The sequence below is a fragment of the Rhinopithecus bieti genome, unplaced genomic scaffold (assembly GCF_001698545.2).
Source record: "Rhinopithecus bieti isolate Rb0 unplaced genomic scaffold, ASM169854v2 scaffold_47952, whole genome shotgun sequence".
Taxonomy (NCBI): domain Eukaryota; kingdom Metazoa; phylum Chordata; class Mammalia; order Primates; family Cercopithecidae; genus Rhinopithecus; species Rhinopithecus bieti.
In genome coordinates this window covers 2,334,668-2,354,550 of record NW_016820098.1, presented here as the reverse complement: position 1 = coordinate 2,354,550, position 19,883 = coordinate 2,334,668, and the positions used below count along the sequence as shown (strand labels likewise).

General features: G+C 45.9%; 1 long non-coding RNA gene across 1 annotated transcript; it reads left to right on the top strand.

Annotated features, from left to right (window-relative positions):
- Positions 1 to 1,897: 1,897 nt before the first annotated feature.
- LOC108520217 (uncharacterized) lies at positions 1,898 to 19,704 on the top strand. Its single transcript, XR_001882861.1, has 4 exons — positions 1,898 to 2,364; positions 4,393 to 4,474; positions 6,434 to 6,468; positions 17,759 to 19,704. It is a non-coding gene; the product is annotated as an uncharacterized LOC108520217 (long non-coding RNA).
- The last annotated feature ends 179 nt before the right edge of the window (positions 19,705 to 19,883 follow it).

Genomic DNA, 19,883 nt, shown 5'->3' with positions numbered 1-19,883 from the left:
GACCTCGTGATCTGCCCGCCTCAGCCTCCCAAGGTGCTGGGATTACAGGCGTGAGCCACTGAGCCCGGCCCCGAGAATAAATATTTCAAGACAAAAGTTACAATAGAGTTACGTGCAAAATCTATGAAAATGGGAAGATGGGAGCACTAGAGACATTCTAGGGAAGGCAACATTTGAGATGGCCCTTTAGGAATGAGTAGCAATTTACTAGCTAGACAAGGAGATAAAGGCAATTTCAGGTAGGGGAATAGCTATGCAAAGACACAAACATATGTGTGGTAGGACGTGATTTGGGAATGAGTGTGGTTGCCTAGGATATTCCAGATAGTCAAGAGATGACAATGGAAGGGAGGGAAGCCAGGGTTCGAAAAGCAGCAACAGTTACAGAGGTGAGCATTTCTGGTACTTTCTGGACACCTGATACTGAAACTATGTTACTTATATATGTTATCTCATTTAATCCCATAATTGTTATTTTATAGGTAAATAATATAATTTAAGTTTTTCATTTTGCATATCAAATGTGAAAATCTGTAAGAGTAAGTAACTTTGATTGTACAACACATAAAGATTCTTGAAATTAGTTGTAATTAAAATATTTTGCTCTTTTAAAATGGGAATTAAACTTTAATTTTGTTCTAATTAAAATGACAATTTTCTTTTTTAAGAATAAAGATATTAGACACTAATGAACTCATATAATTGCTTTGCAGTTTCCATGGTTGAATATTTTGAAAGTGAAATAATTTTTCCAGTTTTAAAATACGGTATGAAATAGAAGCATTTGATAAGAAATTAGATTATTTAGAATATATAGAATAAATTATATTGTGTCTTATATTAATCCTTATTCCTGTTAATAATCTCAGTTTATAGGTTAAGTGACTTGGCCAAGGTCATGGAATTGCACATGATAAAACTTATATTCAAAATATGGGGCAATGATTGTTTGCTTGCCTGATTCTCTCCCTCATCCTTGCTTTAAGAGCAAGGATATTGTAGTTTTGCTCATTTGATACCTGTCTGTGACTAACATGCTGAAGAGTTTAGACTTGATCCTCAAGTTAATAAAACCAGTGAAAACTGGACCATAATACGAATATGATTAGATCATTGTGACCAAAGGATTGGAGAAGGGGAGCTTGATTGGAAGGGCTTGTTAAGAGTCTAGAGGAGATGATATCAGCTTCAACAAGTCGGGGATAGTGAGGATAGGGAGGACTTGGAGACTGTGCACATACTGCAGGGTTAAGGGTAAGGCCAAGGCAGGGGCTTGGGCAGTTGAATAGATTGTGACACCAGTGGTGAAAATCGAGAAAACAGGTGAAGAAGCTGGCTGGGTATTAATGAATGATTTTGGTTTTAGATACCTTAAGATGTGATTCCTTCAGAACAATAGCTTGGAGATCATCAAGATATCCCCTTGCCCAAATCTGTAGTCCCCAGGCCCCTGGAGCAAGGCCTGCTGTCCTGGGTGTCTTGGCAGTTGTTCAAGCACGACCGGAATCTGGCTCAGCATTAGGCCAAGTGAGCACAGAGCCTTGCACTGCTGCATATTTAAAATTACTTGTCAGGAAAAGGAGCTACAGAGAAGAAGGACTGTGGTGGGGGAAGGCAAACATCCTCACCGTTCAATAATTCAGCGCAGAGCTGGTCTTGGCTGCTGAGTTACCGTCACAAGGAGCACTGTTAAAGTCAAACCCAATTTCCGTGCGAAGTCATGCCTGAGCAAGCTGGATCGTTGCCAAAAGACAAGAGAAGATTCCAGACCTTTCTATAAACAGGCCCTGAGAGATACGGGGTACTGCATGATAAAGCTGTCAGTCTGGTCGCAGCAGCCTGGCATGTGACTCATTTGCATATGTCACTTCCTTTAGCGTAATCCAGTCCATGGGCCTCTAACTTCCAATCCTGTGGGCAAATAAAGCTGTCCAGCACAACCTGCGACTATCAGATTCAGGCCGTATTTATGGGGGTGGGGTCTGGCCTCATATCCTTCATCTTTATGCTGCTCTGCTCCAGCTCACAGCCCCTCCAGTCGGATGGAACTCTTTGAAGGGAGGGGCATTTCAGAGTAGGGTCCCAGGGATAGCCCGTTTGTGGGGCTGGGCCACCAGGTTGGGGAGAGTGGAGCTGCTGGAACTCTGGAGGCACTGGCTGAGCCAGCTTTCCTAGCGCACCCCTCTGGGAGGGCAGACTCTGGGTGTAGGCTGCCCATCTCCTTGCTCCCCTCTAGCCCTGCTTCTATGCCCCCTTGGTTAGCCTGGGAGCCCATCCTACCCAGTCTTGGGGTCAATAAGCAGAGGACCTGGACCTGTAAGGAGTCCTTGATGAGACGTACAGCCCTGCCCAACTCTGCACAAGGTAGGGTATTGATGTTTGTTGCGTGGTGAGCTGCCTGCTTAGGGCTGGGTTCCGGCCTCCATCTATTTTTATTTTCTTTAAATTGGACTCTGGGCAAAGCTTCTCCCAGCAAGAGGAATCTGGCTTGGGTGCTCCAGCTTCTCTCACCTGCCTGGCCTCCCAAGAGCTAGAGAGCTCCACATTTCAGCTCATCTATAACCCATTTTACAGAGCTAGCAGCTAGCAGAAACTAGGAATAATAAAAATGTGCTGTATTTTTACAAGCTGGGTGCCAGGCTGGGTGGTCATGACACAGACTGCTTTCAGCTCCCACATGCCCCTCCTGCTAGCTGCTTTGCGCAGAGCACTGGCTACATGGCTGCAGGTGAGAGCCCTGCCTGTGAACAGGCTACCAGGTTGCTGGGACATACCAGTTGGTAAGTTTGGCTTTACAGACCCTTCTGCCATCCTCCCTCTGCCTTGCCATTATGTAATTCAAAATAAAAATGATCCTGACTCTTAAAACACAAAACTGATACAGATGCTGAGATTAAAATGATTTCACTTGAGATATTTAGATTGTAAAATTTTAGTTCAGTTCTCACTGAAGCCAAACATTTTTCAGTTTTGTGGGAGATGCCTGCTGAGCTGGGTCTCTAAATCCATATTTCAGCTACCTATTGAGTCATCTAGCTCTACACCCAAGGGCCCCAGACCCCAAGACTGCTTTCTTGCTCCTGCCATCCCCTGTGGCTGGGCCTCCCTGATGCTGCCTGCCTCTTGGGGCCTGCCCATGCCTCCTCGATTCTATCATCCAGCTTAAGGAAACTCCTCAGACCCTAGCTAACAGGGCGTATGTCTGGCTTCTTGCCCTTTCATGCTGGTTCCCTGAGTTTGGAGGAAAGTCTGGACCCCCTCAAGGGCTCCATCCCAGAAGTGACACAGTTTTGCCTGCGCTCTTTTGTGTTTAGATTCCAAATCTTTCCTGATAATGTCTGAATCCTAATTTTAGTCTTGCCAATAACTGGATCCATAGTCATCCATCACACTTGGGGGTGGTCAGGACAATGGAGAAAGTTTAGGAACTCTGGCTTCCTTTGTGCCCTGTGGTGGCTTTAAAATAAGTCCATGCATTGTTTGATACTCTTCCCTTCAAGAGATGGAGCTGAATTCTCCTCTACAGTATGAGCTAGACTTAAGAAGTTGCTTCTTTTAAACAGAATGTGGCTTCTTTCTTGCTCTTTCTCTTGGATCAAACATTCTGGGGGAAGCCAGCTACCATACTCTGAGGACATTCGAATAGCCCTAGGGAGAGGTCCTTATGGTGAGGAACTAAGGCCTCCTGCCAGCAACCAGCAATGGACAGTCATACGAGAAAGCCACCTGGGAGTGGGAACTCCTGTCCCAGTCCAGCCTTCAGATGATTACAGCTCAGTCAACTTTTTTTTTTTTTTTTTTTTTTTTTGGAGGCAGAGCCTTGCTCTGTTGCCCAGGTTGGAGTAGAGCAGTGGCGTGATCTTGTTTCACTGCAACCTCTGCCTCCCAGGTTCAAGCAATTCTCCTGTTTCAGCCTCCCGAGTAGCTGGGATTACAGGCACATGTCACTATGCCTGGCTAATTTTTGCATTTTTAGTAGAGATGGGGTTTCACCACGTTGGCCAGGTCAAACTCCTGACCTCAAGTGATCCACTCTCCTTGGCCTCCCAAAGTGCTGAGATTACAGGCATGAGCCACTGTACCTGGCCCCCAGTCAACATTTTGGGCACAGCCTAGTGAGGGATCCTGCTCCAGAGCCTGCCAGCTAAGACACTTCCCAAATCCCAACTTTGTGAGATAATAAATGTTAACTGTTTTAAGCTCCCAAATTATGAGGTAATGTTGTTACACAGCAATAGATAACTAATACATGCTCAAAAGGTAGAACTAGAGAGAGGGATGGGAGAAGTCTCACCAAATGCTTCTCTGTACAAGGAGCCTTCATTTGATTTAACCCCCCTTTCCCATGAGAACATCACATCCTAATGGCTTGTTTACTTCTCTGTCTCCCAGATGACCCATGGGCTCCTGAGAGCAGGGATTGTGACTTACTCATCTTTGATGTAGCCAAGTTCCAACAAACCTAAATGTGCAGGTAATGTAAAATTATTTATTTTTCTATTACTTTCAAATATCTATTTTGAGTATCTGCTCTGGGTGGCAGAAACAGCCAATTCTGGGGCCCTTTACCTCTCAGATCTGATTTTGCTCATTCCTTCCATACCCTTTTGAGCCATGGGAAGCACCTGGCTGCCTCTGTACCCTGCAGGATGGGGAAATTCTGCTAGGGGTTCTCAGATCTGCTGGGACTGTATAAGGTCTGCCACTTCCAGGCCTCTTCTCTGGACGGGAGGCTAAAATCCCACTCCCACTGCAACCTTAGGACTTACCACAATGGCTAATTCTCTTGCTTTCACCTTTACTCTTAGTTACTTGCCCCTGACTTCCAAATCTATTGTTTAGGACCAGGGACATTCAGGGCCGTGTGTGTGTGTGTGTGTGTGTATGTATGATTTTTAAACTTTTTAACAAATTATAAAAAAATTTTTGATATACAGGCCAGGCATGGTGGCTCACACCTGTAATCCCAGCACTTTGGGAGGCCAAGGTGGGCAGATCACTTGAGCTCAGGAGTTCGAGACCATCCTGGCCAACATGGTGAAACCCCATCTCCACTAAAAATACAAAAATGAGCCGGGTGTGGTGGTGGGTGCCTGTAGTCGCAGCTACATAGAAGGCCAAGGTGGGAGGATTGCTTGAGCCTGGGAGGCAGAGGTTGCAATGAGCCGAGATCATGCCACTGCACTCTAGCCTGGGTAACAGAGCCAGACCCTGTCTCAAAAAAATTTTTTTTTAATGTACAGAAAGATCAGCAAATAATATGACACTTTTGTATCTACTACCAAAAGTAAACAGATGTTAAAATGTCATGTTTGTTTTAGATCACTCTTTTCTTAAAAATAAAATAAATCACTACAGATAGAGCCAAGTACCTCCACTCTCCTCTGCTCCCTGAAAGTATCGACTATGCTGAAACTGGCGTTTTTCTGTCTCTTGTAGATTTTTGTTCTGTTATTATTTGTTTATGCATTTAAAAATAATATATTCGATTATATACATCTAAAATATTTTCTTATTATATGTATTTGTCACTTTTTTCCTACTCCATATTATGTTTATTTTCCTCATTTTAAGGTAATAATTTACTTATAGCTACTTTTACTCTTTTCAGTGTAGAATACACTTCTATATGTTTTGATACATATGTCCAAACATGTAATTACCACCACAAGTAAGATATAGAACAGATTTGTTACCCCAAAAAGTTGCTACTAGGACCTTGATATTTGACATACATATACTAGGCTCTAGAAAATGGAAAGCCTAGCCTTGAATCTCAAGAGTGCTTTGTCTGCCATTCTGCGGTGTTACTTCCTGCTTGAAGCAATCAGTGCCTGAGAACTGAGGGGGAGATGGTGGCAGAGAGCTATGAAATTCACAAGCAGGAATCTCGGTTAATATGCAGCCATCCTTGCCTGCCCCCAGTCAAAGTCCTAGGGCCTAGCCAAAGCTAGATCCACGAGAAATATTGGTCTTCTAGTGAGTAAATAAATGAATAAATGAAACAACTTACGTAGGAAGGTAGATAGTGATTGTTCTCTTCTCCATCCTTTCTGAGTGCCAGGAGTTACCAAGGAGGCTTCAGGGTTGGGCTTTAGCCCTGTTCCTTTGGTCTCCAATGTTCGGGGAGATGCGGATTGATTTCCGCCCCAGGAGCAAGGTGTCCTGCATTCCTATCTCGGATATTGCTCATTACAGTCTCATAGGCTCTTCTCGGTTATGTGAGTGTCTCCTTATGGGATATCTGAGCTCTTGCTTGCCATCATTCACCCAGTGAACCAGCAGTTCATCGCTTTTTCTCCCCATGAGAAGAATGAATTCACTTGGATTGTTAAGTATAAAAGTGTTAGGGAAAGACTCTTTTAAACTGCTAACCGTAAGGCTTAACCTCCCCGGTAATGGAGATCAGTGCTCCTTTCTACTTTCTTTACAGCCCAAGGATCTTCAGCAACTATGGCTCCCAGGATGGTACGTATTTTCCAAAGGAAAAATGGGTTGTGATTGATTAGTTATGTCTGCACAAGAGATAGACAGACAGAGCAAGAGAGTAAATATAGCTATGCTGTATTTACCAGCCCTGACTCATACCTTTGATGCTGCCATATTACTTCTCTAAAATGTTGGTAAAACAGGCCCTTCTATGGCAAAAAGCCTCCTTGCGCGTCTGGGATGCCCAGTTTCTTTTCTTTCTTTTTTTTTTTTTGTTTTTTTGTTTTGTTTTGTTTTGTTTTGAGACAGGGTCTCACTTTGTCACTTGTGCTGGAAACCAGTGGTGTGACATAGTTCACTGTAGCCTTGACTTCCTGGGCTCAAGCAATCCTCCCAGCTCAGCCTCCCAAGTAGCTAGCACTACTGGTGCACACCACTGTACATGACTTTTTTTTTTTTTTTTTTTTTTTTTTGAGATGGAGTCTTGCTTTGTTGCCCAGGCTAGAGTGCAGTAGCACCATCTCAGCTCACTGCAATCTCCGCCTCCCGGGTTCAAGTGATTCTCATGCCTCAGCCTCCTGAGTAGCTGGGATTACAGGCATGAGCCACCACACCCAGCTAATTTTTGCATTTTTAGTAGAGACGGGATTTCACCATTTGGCCAGGCTGGTCTTGAACTCCTGACCTCAAGTGATACACCTGTCTCAACCTCCCAAAGTGTTGGGATTACAGGCATGAGCCACTGCACCTGGCCAATAACTTCTAAATTTTTTTGTAGAGAGGGTGTCTTGTTCTGTTGCTCAGGCTGGTCTCAAACTCCTGGGCTCAAGTGATCATCCTGCCTTGTCCTCCCAAAGTGTTGGGATTATAGGCGTGAGTCACCATGCCCGCCTGCCCAGTTATCTTATGGTGTCCAAACAGCTAACTGACCCAGACAGACTCTGTCTGGAGGCAGCAATGATGGAGGTGTTCTTCTTGTGGCCAGGCTGAGAAGATGACAGCAATGGAGTTGGCTTAGCACTCCTGCAGACCCTCTGTGCCAGAGACAAACCAATACAGATGCCTGAACTGGGCTTCATTTCTTATGGAAGGTCTTGGCAGGAAGTCCCAGGGTATTTTCATTATTTAGCATCCTGATTGAGGTGTGCGTCTGTGTGAGAGAATGAAGCACACAGGTCCTGCATCTCATTACTTCCTCTGATGAAAGGAAACAGGCAGCCTAGCCTTGGGAATTCTAAGTTGCAATGGAAAAAAGAGCAGTCCCAACTCTTATCCACTTTCCTGTTGCATGTGCTGGCCCTGTTGGGGTGGGCTGTTCACTGGGGGTTTGTTGACTTTTTGCTTCTGCTAACTGTTCACAGGAAAAAATCAAAGCAGAATCTCTGTGTTTTAAAAAGTACTTAGCTAAAGTATGCAGCAAATCTCTTTCTTCTGCCCCATGGGGGACTGGCAAGTCCAGTGCCCAGTGGAAGCAAAGTCTCTGCACAAAGAGGTGATGCCTTCACCCTGCAGGGCTCCTGGGGACCCCCTGGGGGAGGGACAAATTTGGGGAACAGCAGCTGCTGAAGGCCAAGCTCCAGTGATCTTCAGTTCTTGCTCACTGCAGATCAAAGAAGTCTTGCTGTGTCCAGATCACATAAATATTGAATAAGGCTGCTTGGAATCCTTAAAAGAGTTTGGAGAGGAGGAGGAGTCCAGTGCAGAAGATGGTATCAGAAAATGCTGACCCTCAGCTAAGAGCTAATACAAAAGTCAGCAACAAAGGAATGAGAATGGATCCTATCAGGCATGGCTTCTATTTTCGGCTTGGAATTTGCACACGCATTGCTTTTAAGGTATAAGTCATGCAAGAATTTGACTGTCTGGGTCAGAACAATGAGGAGAAAAGCATTTATCTCTTGGTTTGGTTTTCTAAACTTTCTTCCTTTATTTGGAAGTCCAGTATATTAACTTGAGGCTCCTGACCTCACGCTGGCTTTCTACCCTTGTTGCTGGAGAGTTCTCTACCCACTCGTGGGGCAGATGCTCTCAGGGGTCTTTCACAAGTAGGCTACTCTCCAAAGGACCCAATGTTTGCTGGGAAGCCTTTCATGGCACCCCAAATCTGAACCAGGCCCCTCTATCTGCAGCCCCACAGGCCCCGATGCTCTTTCACCAGAACACACGTAACACTGGCTTGTGTGCATGTCCACCTCTCCCACTGCACTAGAACAGCTGGGGCAGGCCCAGTGCTTTACTCACCAGTACATCCCCAGCCCCTAGCACAGTGCCTGATACACAGCAGTGCTCAACAAACATGTACTGAATGAATACACTAGAAGTGTATGAGGGAAGCTCCCAGGGCGGCCCTCCAGCCAGAAGCTTCCTGAGTTCTTCTAGGTACTTCTCTAGGTAATCACTGGTACCACCCAGGAAGTCAGAATACCAGTCCCCCAGCTTGTCTGCCCTCAAGTGTAGCGCATCCAGTAGGCTACCTTATGAGACATGAAACTCTTTTCCTATGGTGTGGTGAGTCTGGGTGCAAACCTTTTTGGAGCAAATGGTGGGCACATAGGCATGAATTCTACCCTGTGGTTTAGGGTTAAAGCCTCGTTTCATGAGTCTTTTCACAGGCTTTTCAAATTCTCTCGCCATCTCTGGTTGCTCTAAGCCCAGATTCTTGAGGTTTAATGTCTTTCTTCACATTTTACCTTTGTGTTTATTTATTTTGAGACAGGGTCTCATTCTGTCATCCAGGCTGGAGTGCAGTGGTGTGATCATGTCTCACTGCAGCCTCAACCTCCCGGACTCAGGCAATTCTCTTGCCTCAGACTCCCATGTAGCTGGGACCACAAGCACACACCACCATGCCCAGCTAATTTTTTATTTTTGTAGAGATGGGGTCTCACTATGTTGTCCAAGCTGGTCCCAAACTCTTGGTCTCAAGTGATTCGCCCTCCTTGGCCTTCCAAACTGTTGGGATTACAAGTGTGAGCCACCACACCCAGCCATATTTTACCTTATTTTCCTTGCCAAAGGCTGGGACATCTCTCACTCTTTCTCTTCTTTGTGGGTTTTTGGAAGATGAGGGCATTTTGGAGTCAAGGTCCCTTGGTTTCCAGTTGAAATTCCTCTTCTTGTAGCCCCTTGGAAGATTCTGTAGGTCTGGTCTTGAGTCCCCTGTATCCATACTTTGTGTCCTTCGCCGTGCTCTGTTCTCCATCCTCTTGTCCTCTCTGGAAGCTCTGTCCACTGAATGCATGTGCCCAGGCCTCGTGTCCCATTGAGGCTCACCCCCCAAACCCATCCTCCACAGCGCCTGCCCTGCAGAAGATTCCTCATTCAGCCCCATCCTCACCGGGACTGTCATCAGCTCCGCCTCCCACCGGGGGTCTCCCGCTGACCTCCTCCCTCAACTTCCCAAATTCCACCGCTTCAAAGTTGTTTGCCAAGCCTGGGTCTCCCCTCCGTGCACTGTGATTTGGGGAAAGGACTTGAGGTTTCCAATAGTCACTCACCTCTGTCCTCACTTGCTCTTTCTAATGAGAAGGTGCCATAGGCCTTGAGAAAGTGAGCAGGGATTTACCAGGAGGACAAAGGGAAAACCTCATTCCAGGAAGAGGAAATAGCCAATGCAAAGGCCCAAGGAAGAAAAGAAGTGAAAACAAAACCAAAACAAAACAAAAAAACAAACAAAAATGGCCAGCAACCTGGTATGACATGGGGTGGTGGAAGCCTGGGGGACAGGGCTGAAATCCTTGCCTTGAAAATAATTTTACAGAGAATCATCAAAATATCTTTGGGTAAGACTGTTATTGATTAGCTCTGTGTTTATATTGTATTCCTCCATTCACAGACAAAGGGCTAGTCTTGAAATCGATAAAAACATTGATGAGAAAAAATAATAAGAAACTGATTGTTAAAAGTAGCCAAAGACCCATAGAATGAGTAAAAGATATGATTAGAAGTTCACAGAGGCTGAGTGTGGTCGCTCACCCCTGTAATCCCAGCACTTAGGAAGATCACTTGAGCCCAGGAGTTCGAGACCAGCCTGGGCAACAGAGCAAGACACTGTCTCTACAAAAATATATTTTTTGAGACAGAGTCTCCCTCTATCACTCAGGCTGGAGTGCAGTGCCGTGATCTTGGCTCACTGCAACCTCTGCTTCCCAGGTTCAAGTGATTCTCCTGCCTCAGCCTCCTGAGTACTGGGATTAAAGTCATGCGCCACAATGCTTGACTAATTTTTATATTTTTATTAGAGACAGGGTTTCACCATGTGGGCCAGGCTGTTCTCGAACTCCTGACCTGAAGTGATTCACAGACTTTGGTCTCCCAAAGTGCTGGGATTACAGGTGTGAGCCACTGTGTTTGGCTTCTCCAAAAAAAAAAGGCATGTGCCCAGGCCTCATGTTCCATTGAGGCTCAGCCCCCAAACCCATCCTCCACAGCGCCTGCCCTGCAGAAGATTCCTCATTCAGCGGCATCCTCACCCGGGCTGCCACCAGCTCTGCCTCCCACCGAGGGTCTCCCGTTGACCTCCTCCCTCAACTTCCCAGCTTCCACCGCTTAGATAGCGTAGACCTGAGTGACCTGTACATATAAAATATATCTCACCTGGGCATGGTCACACACACCTGTAGTCTCAGGTACTCAGGAGGCCAAGGTGGGAGGATTGCTTGAGCTGGGGAGATCGAGGCTGCAGTGAACTGAGATCATGCCACCGCACTACAGCCTGGATGACAGAGCAAGACCCCGTCTCAAATAAATAAATAAATAAATAAATAAATAAATAAATAAATAAATAAAAGTTTTAAAAAGAACTCAGGATGGGTGCAAAAAAACCTAACAGTGGTTGCCCAAGTGCAGGTGGGAGAAGTGTGGGAACTAGGCACATAGGAGTAGGGGCGAGGCACTGTTCACTGTGAACCTTTTAATACACATTTCCTCAGATTTGAATCATGCAACTACATATCCTATTCAAAACCTCACATAAAAAATAAATTGCTTGTTCCCACAGTCTTTTTTTCAGAATAACTCTTCTGTAGCTCAACTGCCCGGGGAGCCCAGCATCCAGCTTTATGACTCACAAACCATCTCCAGTGATCTCAAGTGTTAAAAAATATTTCCCCCAAACAAATTCCTGGACACCTTTAGGGAGCAGCTGCCAGGGGTCACCCATCTGTGAGCTACTACAACTCCTCCCAGGTTGAAGATGACCCCTGGTCTCCCTGGTGGCTTTGAGTTAAGTGCCTGCGTTTCTCTACCTGCTTCTCTCCCACACAGTCCATCAGTTTCACGTGGTGTCTCCATGCCCTTTATTTTGGTATCTTTCTTCCCTGAGCATCTCTGCTCTAAGATGGCCTGGCTGAGAAGTTCTGTGAGAAGTTCTCACCCTCTTTGGGCTTTGGGCTCCCTTTTCGAGACCTTGTACTTGGTGCATAGCCAATGTGCTTGCCCAATTTGAACACCTTATAAAAACCTTTGAAATCACGATGTGAAAATTTGCAAACAAGGAGCAACTGAACTGGGGAAAGAGCCAGCCAGTTGCTCACTACTTTCTCAGAAGTCCGGTGGAAAGCACCGTGTCCCAGAGTTCCAGGAGGTGAATGGCAATGTTAACCTTCGCAGCCCTGGGATATGACTGCCTGAGACAACGGCCCTCTCCTCTACCAGTGGTGTTCGTGCAATTGCCCTCCTTAGGACGCACAGTCAGAAATTTCCCAGGAGAGCTTTGGGTCTGAACTTTCCTCCTTTTGGCCTAATTACCCTGTGTCTGTCACATCAGTCACTCAGGTCTAAGCTATCTAAGCTAACTTACTACCCACAATTCCTTAAGCAGATGCTGAATTAAAGATTAATAAGCCTAAGTCCAACCAGGCCGACTCATTTCCCTGCTCTTCTTTTTGAACGCTGACCTTTTTTCAGAAGCATTTTGTTCATTTGTATATCGCTTTTTTCAGTCCCAGAATGAACGGATTCTGTATCTTTGGTTACACATTTGAATTCCCAACCAGTTATAAACTCTTAGCGTGTGCAGGGACCACCTGTTTGCCATCTTTGTTCACCCACAGTCACTAAAACACAGCCGACCCTCTGTAAATACTTGAGTAAATGAATGAATGAGAAGTTGAGTGAATCTCTAACACTATGTATTTAGATCACCTCCGTCCAGTGGAAATGTCTGTGATGACAGAGACATTCTATAGCTGTGCTGCAGGCAGCTACTGAGCTCTTGAAATGTAGCTGATATGGCTGGAGAACCAAATTTTAAATTTTAATTAATTTTATTGAAATGGTCATGCGTGGCTAGTGGTTATCATATAGAATGGTATAGATATAGGTCATTAGCTTTATAATTTGATCATCCATATTGATATACTATGAAACCTTCATAATTAACTCTTCTTATTTCACAAGGCCCAAAAACTTTCAGCAACAGTTTTAGAAGCAGCAAAAAAGCATATAAGCACTTCCCATGATCACCATAGGTGAACAGAGGCCAAAAGGAGAAAGAGTGAATAGAAGTTCATTCCACCTGCTTTTTTTCTGAGAAAGTCTTGGGTCCCCGGGAGTATAAAGAGTCAGCCTCTTGGTTTCTGACTCACCCAAGAGCCACCTCCTAGATTGCTCCAAACCCCCACTAGCAGGCCAGGCACAGAGTCAGGGCTGCGTCTGAGGAAGAGTGCCATTTGCTGAGTCATCGGCACCATTTCTCAGAACAGGTGTTCTTTGGCCATCCTCCTGGGAGGGCGCCCCACCCGTGGTGCCCTCACCTGCAGGGTGACTGCAGCCCATGGACAGGCATGAGGCTCATTCCTGCTCAGGAATGTTGGAGGTGATGTGGAGCTACCAGAAATGTATGCCCAGAGACCCTAGTGGAATGAGATCCAGAAGTTGATTTTATGCTATGGCACAGGGGATCTGCCAGAGGCTGAGTTCCCTGCAGCAACTTTAATGCCACATGAGGACATTTTCTTCAGTACTTGGTCCATCTGGCTACACCCAATGTCTCCACTGGCAGAAGGCAGAGTACTTTGTCATGCAGGGTGTGTGGGGCTCAACAGTCACAGCAGGAGGTGGCTGGAGAGGAGGCACTTATGGATGTGTGTGTGTGTGTGTGTGTGTGTGTGTGTGGTAGTGGGGGGATCCCCTAGGTGCTACTGTCCTTGAAGCGCTAAAACAGGACAATCTCTCCACACCCAAGGTGAGCAGTGCTTGTTCCTGTCTGCCAAAGGAAGGCAGTTCCCCTTTGCATTCTGGGTTAGAGAATGTTCACAGAGCAAGTTATCAACACTCCCATGATGCCAGGTCACTAAGCCAGAGTTCCCAGGGCTGCCCGCATCCTCTGCTCTCACCCCTGAGGGATACAAGCAAAAGGTACCTACCACCTAGCATGTCCCAGTCCTGAGCTATGCCGTCCCCTGTGGGCAGCCCAACCTGCTTACCAGGTCTCATTTGGAAGACAAAAAGATTGCAGCGACGGGTCCCTGACACAGCAGAACTCCCAGGGTGCCTGAGGCCTAGGGTAGTGTCTGGGTGCAGTCTTGTTTTGACATAAGCTACACACCCTACAGGCCCAGCAGGCAGGGCGGGTGCAGCCCAAACTGCACATGACACACAGGAGAAGCTCCGATTCCCAGTTGCACAAACAATGCCTCATTCAGGGGCTCAGGGAAGCGCAGAGGTAGCTGTGACTCCACACTGATGTGCCTCACCCTTCTCTCACTCTGACTCTTCTGCCAACCACATTTTCAAAATCTTCAGGGCAGGGGCAAGTGTAGGTTTGGAGAATAACTTGTGTCCAGGTATCCAATTGCTGCAGGAGTAAGATGCTGGCATAACGGCAGGCTAGTGTCAGCTTGTCATCCGGGCCTTTGCTTCTTGAAATCCCATCCAGCTGTGTCTAATAGTCCTGTGGTTTCAATCGCCCTACTTTTTCAGAGCAACTTATCCCTGCAGACAGTGTGGCTATTTCTGGGTCAGGTGTGACTGAAAAGGCTGGTGTGAGCAGACCAGCCCGGCCATTCCGGAAGGCTCCTTTCGGGTTTCCTGGAGAAGGATTATCTCAGCCTATAGCTGTGGCTTTGTGCATTTCTTGGGATGCTGAAGGTTAATGCCTCCAGAAATTGTTCCCTAAATAAAGAATACTTAATTGAGGGCAAAGCTATCTGTGCAGCATAGTCAGAGAATTTTAGATCTGGATGGCTAAAGAGAACATAAAGATCACAGCTTCATCTGAAGGGCGAGGAAAACAATACCAAAGAGGTTAGGGAATTTGGCCAACGCCACTCAGCTTATAGGCAGAGCTACCAGAACCTTGAGGAGGCAGTTGGTCAAGACAATGCTTAAGTTCATGAGTAGAGACTGGCTTTGAATGAACACAGGATACTTACTCTGGACTCCTCACTCAGCAGAAGGGGTATGGAGTCAAAATCATTTTGGTGAATGTTTTCCTTTTTCCCCCACTATCAGACCCTGGATTTTATCATCTCTTAAATAGGGTAATAACTTGTCCTCATCATCAAATGTTTTGCTTTTTCTTTTTTCCTAGATTGCACATACTGGATTTATGTAATTTGTGATTCACTCGATTGACTGAATCTGATTGCAGGGGAAGACTCAGATCCACCTTCCCATCTCCAGGGAAGATTGTGCTGGGGTCAAAAGATGCCAAGACCTCTTGGGAGGGTGACCTCCAAGGTTGAACAAGGGGCAAAGCTTAATCTGCCCTTTCTCCCTGATAACCTGCATGTCAACTCTCAGGGAATTTGGACTGGTTCCTACTGAGATGAGAATGAGAGGGTGATACCCTCTTATGCTTTATGTAAACTTTGGTCAGATGAACTCCTTTGGCCGGGGGAGAGATGTGCAGGGCCTCCTTGCCATGGACTGGGATACGCCACAAGATGAGTGAAGCCTCTGCATTTTCTGTGAGCCAGATATTTGCTCTCTTCCCTATCTTGCCCTGGAAATGCAGGGGCCTCTCAAAATAGGGTTTGGTAAAAGGATCAGCTAATGTTTTCCATAAAGTTTTTTTTTTTTTGAGACCGAGTCTTGCCAAGCTGGAGTACAGTGGCACAATCTTGGCTCACTGCAACCTCCACCTCCCGGGTTTAAGTGATTCTCCTGCCTCAGCCTCCTGAGTAGCTGGGACTAAAGGCACGCGCCACCATGCCCAGCTAATTTTTGTATTTTTAGTAGAGACCAACAGGTTTCACTATGTTGGCCAGCATGGTCTCAATCTCTTGACCTCATGATCCACCTGCCTCAGCCTCTCAAAGTGCTGGGATTATAGACATGGGCCACCATGCCCGGCCCATAAGGTTCTTTAAAAAAAGTTTTTTAAAGAAAGTTCTTTAAAGAAAGTTTTTAATTGTTCTGCTGGAGGTCATTCCAGTTCCGTTTCTGAAATAGTTGCTGGTTAAGAATCTGGCGGCCACCCATCCTCCATGGCAGGCCAGTTCTGTGGTGGAAACCCTGCTATTCTGGACATGTCAGGGTTATAAATTGGTTCTGGGGTTGATGGTTGATGTACCCCACCGAGCTAGGAGTGTGTTTGATACTATTTGGTAAAATTCTCTCAACAAGATTTTACATTTCAGGCCAAGTATGGTGTTCATGCCTATAATCCCAGCACTTTGGGAGGATGAGGTAGGCAGATCACTTGAGGCCAGGAGTTCAAGACCAGCCTGACAACATGGTGAAACCTCATCTCTACTAAAAAATACAAAACTTGGCCAGGCATGCTGGAGCATGCCTGTAGTCCCAGCTACTTGGGAGGCTGAGGCACAGGAATTGCTTGAACCTGGGAGGCAGAGGTTACAGTGAGCTGAGATCGTGCCACTGTACTCCAGCCTGAGTGACACAGCAAGAGTCTGTTTCAAAAAATCAAACAAACAAAAAAGATTTCACATTCCTTTAACCCAAATAATGCAGTTTATATTTTCTTTGATTTCCCTTCTAGTACATAGTCTGAACACACTGTAGACAGCAAAATTTAATTTGAGTTTTAAAGGCTTAAATTAGGCAGAAACATACATGTGAGTAAAATAGCCCAAGTGTTGAAAATAGAGTACAGATTTATAGTAAAAATATAGTGTTACTTATTCAAGTTGACAATGAGAAACAATGATTTTTTTTTTTAATGAAAAGTTATCTCAGTAAAGAACTGATTCAAAAGTCCAAAAGTTTTCAATAATATACCTCAAAAAATGTGACAGTAAATGTTGCAGAGAGCAATTATTTAGCTTGGAAGGTGTAAACTTTGCATTTATATTTGTGAGGAAGACAAATAACACCTCTGAAAACTTAAAACTAATACGAATAAAAGTGTTGATAGGCCAGGCGCAGTGGCTCATGCCTGTAGTCTCAGCACTTTGGGAGGCTGAGGCAGGTGGATCACTTGAGTTCAAGACCAGCCTGGGCAACATGGTGAAACCCCATCTCTACAAAAATTACAAAGCTTGGTGTGGTAGTGCATGCCTATAGTCCCAGCTACTCAGGAGGCTGAGGTGGGAGGATCACTTGAGTGAGCCCAGGAGTTGGAGGCTGCAGTGAGCTGTGACCACACTACTGCACCCCAGCCTTGTTGACAAGCAAGACTCAGTCTCAAAAAAAAAAGAAATTGTTGAGAAATGCCACAGATATTGAAGTCATCCTTAAGATGAGATGATTTATTATTCTAGCATGTGTTGAAAGGATAAACTGGGCAAACATGTCAGATATTTGAACAGATCAGGGGAAAGTGTGTCTTGAAAATGCCCTCCCAGAGCTGGAGAGCCGGGGCCACGATGTCACCGAGAGCCACCACGTGTCATCCTTTCAAGGGGCTTTCCCATACCTGGGGCCTGATGCTAGCTTGAGGAAGCTGAGTCCCCGGAGGCATTTGCAGCCTGTGTACACCTAGAAATTAAAGATAGTATCTGGCTCCTGTTCTTTTAGCTGAGTCAAAGGCAGAGTTGGTGCCTGATCATTTACTTTAATTTCTAACAACATGGGGGGCTGATGCAGTCCCTGCTACAATGACTTGATCTCCAGCTGATAGGGGAGAGGGTAGGAGGCAGGGACTCAGGCTCTGGAAAGTAGCACTTTACTGGGAGACAATGAGCAAGAGTAGCTATCATTTTAAAGTCCAAATTGCTCAGCTCTGGAAGGTTCTGTCAGGGCAGGAGGCCGACGAAGGTTGAAAGCAGGAATTGTTTTACTTTCTTGGGCACGGTAGCAGATTGAATACCAACAATAGCACGCGCACTTAAATCATTCCATTGGGCTGGAGATGTTTTAGCCCAAGGTCACTTATTTTCAGTTTGAAGTAAAATGATCTAAGTTGTTGCCTTAACATTTTCAGATGCATTTTTGAGTTGAACTTTGGCCATGCTGTCAGGCAGGTGCTTGGAGAAATGTTAGCTTTGGAAACTGCTCCTTCTGCAAGGACCTGTGTGGCCTGGAGAGGTTAACCCATTTCCCAAGCCTCCTCTTTGGGCCGGGAGACCTCGGTGCCCCTCTGACCTGCTTTTGTCCTGGTTCCTAGTTCGCGCCCACAGAAGTCTTTCACCTTTGCTTTTCTGAAGGACTTTCAAAAGTCTGGAAAAAAACAACAAACAAAACCCAAACACACACACGTGGGGTCAGATTTCTGCATTTGGACGCTGCTTTGACTGCAATAATGTCTATTCCTTAGAAATGTGTCACTGCCTTTTATTTTCAATAGTCATGGCCAACTTTAACACGAGGAGCTTTGGTGTCTGAAATACTGAATGTTTCCAGGCTGTGATGGTCTCAGCCCAAGAGCGATGGGAGCAGGCCCAGAAGAAGGGGTACTCATGGGCGTGACTCCCTGGCTCACTCTGCACCCCTTGGGAATAAACTTCCATCCTCGTTTCTTTGTTGGGGGCTCCACAAGCAAATGGAAGGTGGTAAAGTTTGAGCCTCCTGTAAAACTATTCTTCCCTCTCCTGGGTGAGACAGGCCTGGAGGGAGGAACTGCTTCATTGCTGAGTTATGCAGCACACACTTGCTGGGCGTCCTGAGCTGAGCTGAGCTATGTAAGATCAAGAGCAGAGTGGGCTTTGTTCTTGGCTATTGGGAGCTCCATGCAGAGATATGGAACCCCAGAGGCCTCAGATGCAGATTGAAGAGGGTTTAACCAAGGCCTGCGACTTTCTGGGGACATCTCTTGCCAGGCTCAGCTATCTGGTGGGCGCTAGGTATGTATTCACTCCAAGAGTGGTACCGAGAACGTCCCCTTTAGGCCCAAAGGTGAACTTTGAACTTTGAAATGAACTTCCAAAATATATATGTTTAATGTGTAACAACCAGCTCTCGGGGTGGGGGAGAAGCCCTGATTTTGTATTGTTTGCCAATTTCTGGGGGATAAATACCACGGCTGATTCGAAGCTAGCAACATCATGTCAACTGGCTTGCAACATTTCTGAAAATTAACAATGGGCTTTTGCAAGTAAAGTCTAGCTGCAGCTCACTACTGGCTCTAGCCCAGCATGGTACTACCGAAACTGACCTGAAGACGCAGAGCTTTGGAGTCGACAGACCTGGAGAGGACTCTAGGTGCTTTCTAATTCTCCTGTGTTTCATCAGACTTGTGAATAAAACCCACCTGCATGTGGGAGACATTTTGATGGAGGGACAGACTCCCTTCACTGAAGATTAATTATTATTTCTTGGTACAGTAGAAGGGAAAGAGGAAAGTGGGAATTCCACCACACACGTCTTTGTGAAGCACTTTCTGTGTATCAGAGTCTGTGCGAGGAGCTGGGAGAGATTCAGGAGGAATATGACCTGCCCTTGTGGAGCTCCCAGTCTGAGTGGAGAGACAGACAGGACAACCAGTAACTGCAGAACAGAGCAACGTGGAAAATGTCCTATAGTATTTGATCTAACAAAGAATTGAGGGAGGGCAAAGGAGAAACGATCAATTCAGATTTATGGAATTGGAAAAAGGCATCGTGTGATTGATGGATGGATGTAAGTCTTCCAGCAGAAGGTCAGATGTGTAGCAGAAGTTCCCTAAACACTGATTCCCATCTAGGGTGCTTTCCACTCTAAGAATTCTGTGTCCTAGTACCAGTGTGCCAAGAAAACTGAGTAGATGCTAGATGAGCTGTGCCTACAATTATCTGCAAAATGAAAGCTAAAAAGCCGAAGGCCTATTTGTAGCTGAATTACCAAATGCTGAGAGGATCTGCCTGGCAGGATCTGGGTTGGCTGTCCTTGCTGCCCAGAAACAGTGCACAGTTTTCTGCTATCCATTTCACTGGAGCTGGGGGCTGGGGCATCCCAATCACAGGTACTAGGGGGCTGGGGGAGGTATTGAGATGGGGAGAACATAGTGGGGGTGGTTATCTCTCCAGGAAAGATCCAGAACACAGTGGCATTTTCAGTACTGGCTTCTGCAGTCTTTGCAGATGTGCTTCCTGCATTCCAGTGCCCTTCTGAAGGGAGGATTGGAGAACGGG